The sequence below is a fragment of the Triticum aestivum genome, chromosome 6D (assembly GCF_018294505.1).
Source record: "Triticum aestivum cultivar Chinese Spring chromosome 6D, IWGSC CS RefSeq v2.1, whole genome shotgun sequence".
NCBI lineage: Eukaryota > Viridiplantae > Streptophyta > Magnoliopsida > Poales > Poaceae > Triticum > Triticum aestivum.
Genome location: NC_057811.1, coordinates 91,958,834 through 91,967,295, shown reverse-complemented (window position 1 = coordinate 91,967,295; position 8,462 = coordinate 91,958,834).

The window sequence follows — 8,462 nt, the reverse complement described above, 5'->3', positions numbered from 1 at the left end:
CATTTAGGTCATATTGGTGTAAAGCGCATGAAGAAACTCCATACTGATGGACTTTTGGAACCACTTGATTATGAATCACTTGGTACTTGCGAACCGTGCCTCATGGGCAAGATGACTAAAACACCGTTCTCTGGAACTATGGAGCGAGCAACAGATTTGCTGGAAATCATACATACAGATGTATGTGGTCCGATGAATGTTGAGGCTCGCAGCGGGTATCATTATTTTCTCACCTTCACAGATGATTTAAGCAGATATGGGTATATCTACTTAATGAAACATAAGTCTGAAACATTTGAAAAGTTCAAAGAATTTCAGAATGAAGTGGAAAATCATCGTAACAAGAAAATAAAGTTTCTACGATCTGATTGTGGAGGAGAATATTTGAGTTACGAGTTTGGTCTTCATTTAAAACAATGCGGAATAGTTTCGCAACTCACGCCACCCGGAACACCACAAAGTAATGGTGTGTCCGAACGTTGTAATCGTACTTTACTAGATATGGTGCGATCTATGATGTCTCTTACTGATTTACTGCTATCTTTTTGGGGTTATGCTTTAGAGACGACTGCATTCACGTTAAATAGGGAACCATCAAAATCTGTTGAGACGACGCCTTATGAACTGTGGTTTGGCAAGAAACCAAATTTGTCGTTTCTTGAAGTTTGGGGCTGCGATGCTTATGTTAAAAAGCTTCAACCTGATAAGCTCGAACCCAAATCGGAGAAATGTGTCTTCATAGGATACCCAAAGGAAACTGTTGGGTACACCTTCTATCACAGATCTGAAGGCAAGACTTTTGTTGCTAAATTTGGATCCTTTCTAGAGAAGGAGTTTCTCTCGAAAGAAGTGAGTGGGAGGAAAGTAGAACTTGATGAGGTAACTGTACCTGCTCCCTTATTGGAAAGTAGTTCATCACTGAAACCGGTTCCTGTGACACCTACACCAATCAGTGAGGAAGTTAATGATGATGATCATGAAACTTCAGATCAAGTTGTTACTGAACCTCGTAGGTCAACCAGAGTAAGATCCGCACTAGAGTGGTATGGTAATCCTGTTTTGGAAGTTATGTTACTAGACCATGACGAACCTACGAACTATGAAGAAGCGATGGTGAGCCCAGATTCCGCAAAATGGCTTGAGGCCATGACATCTGAGATGGGATCCATGTATGAGAACAAAGTGTGGACTTTGGTTGACTTGCCCGTTGATCGACAAGCCATTGAGAATAAATGGATCTTCAGGAACAAGACTGACGCTGACGATACTGTCTATAAAGCTCGACTTGTTGCAAAAGGTTTTCGACAAGTTCAAGGGATTGACTACGATGAGACTTTCTCACCCGTAGCGATGCTTAAGTCTATCCGAATCATGTTAGCAATTGCCGCATTTTATGATTATGAAATTTGGCAAATGGATGTAAAAACTGCATTCCTGAATGGATTTCTGGAAGAAGAGTTGTATATGATGCAACCGGAAGGTTTTGTCGATCCAAAGGGAGCTAACAAAGTGTGCAAGCTCCAGCGATCCATTTATGGACTGGTGCAAGCCTCTCGGAGTTGGAATAAACGCTTTGATAGTGTGATCAAAGCATATGGTTTTATACAGACTTTTGGAGAAGCATGTATTTACAAGAAAGTGAGTGGGAGCTCTGTAGCATTTCTGATATTATATGTGGATGACATATTGCTGATTGGAAATGATATAGAATTTCTGGATAGCATAAAGGGATACTTGAATAAGAGTTTTTCAATGAAAGATCTCGGTGAAGCTGCTTACATATTGGGCATCAAGATCTATAGAGATAGACCAAGACGCTTGATACGACTTTCACAAAGCACATACCTTGACAAAGTTTTGAAAAAGTTCAAAATGGATCAAGCAAAGAAAGGGTTTTTGCGTGTGTTACAATGTGTGAAGTTGAGTCAGACTCAATGACCGACCACTGTAGAGGATAGAGAGAAAATGAAAGATGTTCCCTATGCTTCAGCCATAGGCTCTATCGTGTATGCAATGCTATGTACCAGACCTGATGTGTGTCTTGCTATTAGCTTAGCAGGGAGGTACCAAAGTAATCCAGGAGTGGATCACTGGACAGCGGTCAAGAACATCCTAAAATACCTGAAAAGGACTAAGGATATGTTTCTCGTTTATGGAGGTGACAAAGAACTAGTCGTAAATGGTTACGTCGATGCAAGCTTTGACACTGATCCGGACGATTCTAAATCGCAAACCGGATACGTATTTACATTGAACGATGGAGCTGTAAGTTGGTGCAGTTCTAAATAAAGCATTGTGGCGGGATCTACATGTGAAGCGGAGTACATAGCTGCTTCGGAAGTAGCAAATGAAGGAGTCTGGATGAAGGAGTTCATATCCGATCTAGGTGTCATACCTAGTGCATCGGGTCCAATGAAAATCTTTTGTGACAATACTGGTGCAATTGCCTTGGCAAAGGAATCCAGATTTCACAAGATAACCAAGCACATCAAGAGATGCTTCAACTCCATCTGGGATCAAGTCCGGGTGGGAGAGATAGAAAATTGCAAGATACATACGAATCTGAATGTTGCAGACCCGTTGACTAAGCCTCTTCCACGAGAAAAACATGATCAGCACCAAGGCTCCATGGGTGTTAGAATCATTACTGTGTAATCTAGATTATTGACTCTAGTGCAAGTGGGAGACTGAAGGAAATATGCCCTAGAGGCAATAATAAAGTTATTATTTATTTCCTTATATCATGATAAATGTTTATTATTCATGCTAGAATTGTATTAACCGGAAACATAATACTTGTGTGAATACATAGACAAACAGAGTGTCACTAGTATGCCTCTACTTGACTAGCTCGTTGATCAAAGATGGTTATGTTTCCTAGCCATTGACATGAGTTGTCATTTGATTAACGGGATCACGTCATTAGGAGAATGATGTGATTGACTTGACCCATTCCGTTAGCTTAGCACTCGATCGTTTAGTATTCTGCTAGTGCTTTCTTCATGACTTATACATGTTCCTATGACTATGAGATTATGCAACTCCCGTTTACCGGAGGAACACTTTGTGTGCTACCAAACATCACAACGTAACTGGGTGATTATAAAGGTGCTCTACAGGTGTCTCCGAAGGTACTTGTTGGGTTGGCGTATTTCGAGAGTAGGATTTGTCACTCCGATTGTCGGAGAGGTATCTCTGGGCCCACTCGGTAATGCACATCACTATAAGCCTTGCAAGCATAGCAACTAATCACTTAGTTGCGGGATGATGTATTATGGAACGAGTAAAGAGACTTGCCGGTAACGAGATTGAACTAGGTATTAAGATACCGACGATTGAATCTCGGGCAAGTAATATACCGATGACAAAGGGAACAACGTATGTTGTTATGCGGTTTGACCGATAAAGATCTTCGTAGAATATGTAGGAGCCAATACGAGCATCCAGGTTCCGCTGTTGGTTATTGACCAGAGACGTGTCTCGGTCATGTCTACATAGTTCTCGAACCCGTAGGGTCCGCACGCTTAAAGTTCGATGACGGTTATATTATGAGATTATATGTTTTGATGTACTGAAGGTAGTTTGGAGTCCCGGATGTGATCACGGACATTACGAGGAGTCTCGAAATGGTCGAGACATAAAGATTGATATATTGGAAGCCTATATTTGGATATCGGAAGTGTTCCGGGTGAAATCAGGATTTTACCGGAGTACCGGGGGTTACCGGAACCCCCCGGGGGTTTAATGGGCCAAGATGGGCCTTAGTGGAGAAGAGGAGGGGCGGCGAGGGCAGGCCGCGCGCCCCCTCCCCCTCTAGTCCGAATTGGACAAGGAGGGGGGGGCGGCGCCCCCCTTTCCTTCCTCTCTCCCTCCTCCTTCCCCCTTATCCTACTCCAACTAGGAAAGGAGGGAGTCCTACTCCCACCGGGAGTAGGACTCCTCCCTGGCCGGCCGCCTCTCCCCCCTTGCTCCTTTATATACGGGGGCAGGGGGCACCTCTAGACACAACAATTGATCTCTTGATCTCTTAGCCGTGTGCGGTGCCCCCCTCCACCATAATCCACCTCGATAATATCATAGCGGTGCTTAGGCGAAGCCCCGCATCGGTAGAACATCATCATCGTCACCACACCATCGTGCTGATGGAACTCTCCCTCAAAGCTCGGATGGATCGAAGTTCGAGGGACATCATCGAGCTGAACGTGTGCTGAACTCAGAGGTGCCGTACGTTCGGTACTTGATCGGTCGGATCGTGAAGACGTACGACTACATCAACCGCGTTGTGCTAACGCTTCCTCTTTTTGGTCTACGAGGGTACGTGGACACACTCTCCCCTCTCGTTGCTATGCATCACCATGATCTTGTGTGTGCGTAGGAATTTTTTTGAAATTACTACGTTCCCCAACACATGTGTGGATACATAGACAAACAGAGTGTCACTAGTATGCCTCTACTTGACTAGCTCGTTCAATCAAAGATGGTTAAGTTTCCTAGCCATAGACATGAGTTGTCATTTGATTAACGGGATCACATCATTAGAGAATGATGTGATTGACTTGACCCATTCCATTAGCTTAGCACTTGATCTTTTAGTATATTGCTATTGCTTTCTTCATGACTTATACATGTTCCTATGACTATGAGATTATGCAACTCCCGGATACCGGAGGAACACTTTGTGTGCTACCAAACATCACAACATAACTGGGTGATTATAAAGGTGCTCTACAGGTGTCTCCGATGGTACTTGTTGAGTTGGCATAGATCGAGATTAGGATTTGTCACTCCGATTGTCGGAGAGGTATCTCTGGGCCCTCTCGGTAATGCACATCACTATAATCCTTGTAAGCAATGTGACTAATGAGTTAGTTGCAGGATGATGCATTATGGAACGAGTAAAGAGACTTGCCGGTACCGAGATTGAACTAGGTATTGAGATACCGACGATCGAATCTCGGGCAAGTAACATACCGATGACAAAGGGAACGACGTATGTTGTTATGCGGTTTGACCGATAAAGATCTTCGTAGAATATGTGGGAGCCAATATGAGCATCCAGGTTCCGCTATTGGTTATTGACCGGAGACGTGTCTCGGTCATGTCTACATAGTTCTCGAACCCGTAGGGTCCGCACGCTTAACGTTCGGTGACGATTTGTATTATGAGTTATGTGATTTGATGACCAAAGTTTGTTCGGAGTCCCGGATGAGATCGGGGACATGACGAGGAGTCTCAAAATGGTCGAGACGTAAAGATCAATATAATGGAAGGCTATATTCGGACATCGGAAAGGTTCCGAGTGGTTCGGGCATTTTTCCGGAGTACCGGGAGGTTACCGGAACCCCCCCGGGAGAAGTTATGGGCCTTATGGGCCATAAGAAGGAAGCACACCAGCCCACAAGGGGCTGGTGCGCCCCGCTTGGGTAGGAGGGCGAATTGGAATAGGTTTGGGGGCGGCGGCCCCCTTTCCTTCTCTCCTACTCCTCCTTCCCTTCCTCTCCTACTCCAACTAGGGAAGGGGGAATCCTACTCCCGGTGCGAGTAGGACTCCCCTAGGGCGCGCCATAGAGAGGGCCGGCCCCTCCCCTCCTCCACTCCTTTATATACGGGGGAGGGGGCACCCAATAGACACACAAGTTGATCAGTTGATCTTTTAGCCGTGTGCGGTGCCCCCTCCACCATAATCCACCTCGGTCATATCGTAGCAGTGCTTAGGCGAAGCCCTGCGTCGGTAGCATCATCATCACCATCATCACGCTGTCGTGCTGACGGAACTCTCCCTGGAAGCTCTGCTGGATCGTGAGTTCATGGGACGTCACCGAGCTGAACGTGTGCTGAACTCGGAGGTGCCGTGTGTTCGGTACTTGGATCGGTCGGATCGTGAAGACGTACGACTACATCAACCGCGTTGTCATAATGCTTCCGCTTACGGTCTACGAGGGTACGTGGAAGACACTCTCCCCTCTCTTTGCTATGCATCACCATGATCTTGCGTGTGCGTAGGATTTTTTTTGAAATTACTACGTTCCCCAACAATTCGCATATATGATGTCTGAACTAAGAACATGGTGTTGAATATTGTGTATATGATGTCTAAACTATGCAATGCAAGACACCATATGCATGATATGAGCAATAGAACCGTGCCAAGTTAAAGCATACACCTCGGTGGGGGAATAGGACTAGTCATCTGTCTCTGAATCCATCTCTGATGAGCTATCGGGACCCAGCAAGAGATCTGCTTCGACAGGTAGCACTGTCTGCTCTGAAGGCCTTGTTTTCACTCCAGATTTTTCCATCACCCACTCAAATGGCTGATTCACAGGAAGAGTAGTTTAATGTACAAACATTGTCGACAAATGGAAATTTAATGATGAAAAGGATGGGCTATATATATTTCAAATATATGATGCCTGGTTAAAGAGGATGGCATTGCACATTTCACATATATTATGGCTGGCTAAAAGACATGAGACTGCATAATTCCCATATATGATATTGAAACTAAACATGTGGCATTACAGAACATGTCTAAACTAAGAAGATGACATATATGATGTCGAAAGTAGGCACTGCAAGGCAACATATGCATGATATGACTAACATCATCATGCCAAGTTAGAGCCAACACCTTGGGGGGTAAATAGGAGTGGTCAGGTGTGTCTGAATCCGCCTCAGAACAGATATCTTCCTCTGGATTACAATCTGGAGAGGGGGGGGGGAGGGTTTGCCATTGAACCCACCATGGAGCGATGTCTGCATGACATTGTATTGCCGCGCAAAACTCTTCTCTTTTTCTCTACATGTTCAGCATGACTGTGTACAATATCTGACATGCATACAAAAAAATATAGTGAGATTATGTAAGGAGAGCATGCAGAAATCTAGAGTAATGGTAACAACCAGTGGATGGATCCAAAAATAATGATAGCAGGCTGATGATTGCTTTAATTTAATAAAAAAAGATGATGATTGCTTTACTATTTGTTTCTCACCCAAGATGAACAACATAGGCATACCCTAGGTGAACCAGATATTAGACAGAGATACTATTCATTGCTGCCTCGATATGTGCCCCACAACTAATTTAGAACTCAAGTTTGAACATCAATTTGGACCTGACTTGGAGTCTAAGAGGTGAACAGGACAATAAAGTAGCAGGTAATATTAAGCAATGCATAACATAAGCAGAAACAAAAGAGTGCGACCTCTCGTGTGGACTCGTGTACTCCTCAGGTTCATCTGCAGAGTCGATGATGGTGATGCCGTTGTGGTGGGTGCCGGCGGCAGGAAAGAAGATCTGAGGCGGCGAAATACGGTCAGGAGTCGTGATGTCTGGTTTGGTGGATGCTTCTGTCGATGGAGCAGCTCATGTGAGGTGGACGACGTCGCGGCAGGAGCAGGAGAAACCACACAAAGTTTTCTTTGACAGGTACCTGTAACTGAAGTAATTCTGTAAGGGCTCATTTGGCTTGCATGATTCTAAAAACGCAGGGATAGGAGGAAAACACCGGAATAGGATAGGAGTGCACATGGAAACAGAGCATTTGTGAACACAAGATTTCTGTCAACTTGGTTGTTTGGTTCACAGGAATTGGAGGAGCGGAAGAATGCAAAGAAACATGGCCAAAATAAAGTGAAACCATATGAAAGCGTGTACAGTTAGAATGTTATTCTGCTACTAATGCACTTGGTCTTGTTTTCATGCATAGGATTTTGAAAGGTAGGTCCAGGTGGATGTTTTGCTCCATTCCTTTCAACAAAATGCATAAATAATTGAATAGTAGAGTGCCATAGGAAAATTTCCTATTGCTATGTTTTTTCGTTGAACCAAAATAGCCCTAATGGATCGACATGAATGTAGAGTAATAAGTGGTGCGACAAGTGTACAACCTCTTTGCCGTAGCCATGTCGACCTCAGCATCATTGCGTTGGTCGCTGAAGAAGTTGAGGCAGAGGTGGCTGTCGGAGGTGTGGAGGAAGATCTGAGGAATCTGTAGACGGCGTCCAGGGCACTGCGCTATTGTGATGGATTGTTCCGTCGTTGGAGCAGCTCTGGTGAGCCGTAAGACGTCATGGCTGAAGCAGCACAAGACATACATCGTTAATCTCAAGTGGGATTCTAATAGCATCTCCAATAGATGATGTAAAATGCATTACCAAAAAGTGATAGATGTAAAATTTACATCACCAAAAACCATCTGACTACAACAGATGAGGTAAAAACTGTTGACTCTGAACTTAACTGTCTAAACTAAAATTTACTGTGGAATCTGAATGTTACTGTCGAAACTTAACGCAATTGTAGCAGAGAGGCACTTCACATGGGATAGTTTAGGGAGGGCCTGCAGTTCATCTTCAACCTGCACCCCCCTAAGCTGCCAGCCACCACCGGCCGAACCCCACGCCGCCTCGCCGCCTCGAAACAACTCCCCACCGCCGGTCCGCCGCCTCGCCGCCCC